Below are 917 nucleotides of genomic sequence, written 5' to 3'. Positions count from 1 at the left end.
GCTCCTCGGCTAATTGCTGTGATGGATGGTTCTCCTGCAACTTCTGTCTGTTCCTTTATCACCAACAGCAGCAGCGGCAGCTGTAGCAGCTGTAGCAGTAGCATTAAAGCCCAGACCATCAGCCCTCCACCACCGTGCTGACAGCTGCAGTGTATTCTGGCCATGACCTTTGACCTGCTAATTGAGGCCTGTAGATTCGAGATGGAGCTAATTTCTCTGAGCACTGCACGGTCTGACCTTCAGGGTGAGTCTGTCTTCAGTGTTTCCTCCTGTGAATAATCTTTCTCTCTGAACGATGGACTCTAAATGACCTTTGACCCTTCCCAGGTTGATTCTCTGAGGTCATTGCTGATGTCTTCCCGCCCTGGCGTCGTGTTAACTCACACTTTTATCCTGAGACGTGGAGTAAAACCCCAGCAGTGAAAGAAGGTGAACTCATGTTGAACCTGTCTGTGCCACCAGCTTCTCTTCTCTCCTCCTGACTGACAAACGACAGAGCGATGAAGAGGAGCGATGAAGAGGAGCGATGAAGAGGAGGAGGGATAAACGAAGAGTCTGAATCAACAGAACTGCAGGGTTCTCACAGTTCAAACCACAGAGATGGAGGAGAAAATCATTATTCCGCTCATCTTCCCTGCTCTTCATCTCAGACGCTCTTCTTCATCAGCAGGAGGAAACTTTCATCCCATAAACACACATCTGATGAGGTTAAGTGTTAATAATCAATTAAAAGAGCCAATTAAAAACTGGAAACTCATTTTCTTTGACTATTCCAAATGTAGACAATAATAACTGTTTAAGTTTTTTTCCTCTCCCTGGGCTGCCACCTTATCGTGGTGGAGGGGTTTGATTGTCCCAATGATCCTAGGAGCTATGCTGTCAGGGGCTTCATGCCCCTAGTAGGGTCACCCAAGGCA

General features: G+C 47.3%; 1 protein-coding gene across 1 annotated transcript in view; it reads right to left on the bottom strand.

Moving 5' to 3' along the window:
- The window catches only part of LOC108229394 (sodium/potassium/calcium exchanger 3), an 18,919-nt gene that overhangs the window by 9,563 nt on the left and 8,439 nt on the right, over positions 1 to 917 (bottom strand). The window lies entirely within an intron of this gene.

The sequence above is a fragment of the Kryptolebias marmoratus genome, linkage group LG3 (assembly GCF_001649575.2).
Source record: "Kryptolebias marmoratus isolate JLee-2015 linkage group LG3, ASM164957v2, whole genome shotgun sequence".
NCBI lineage: Eukaryota > Metazoa > Chordata > Actinopteri > Cyprinodontiformes > Rivulidae > Kryptolebias > Kryptolebias marmoratus.
This window is presented reverse-complemented; position numbering and strand designations above follow the sequence as displayed.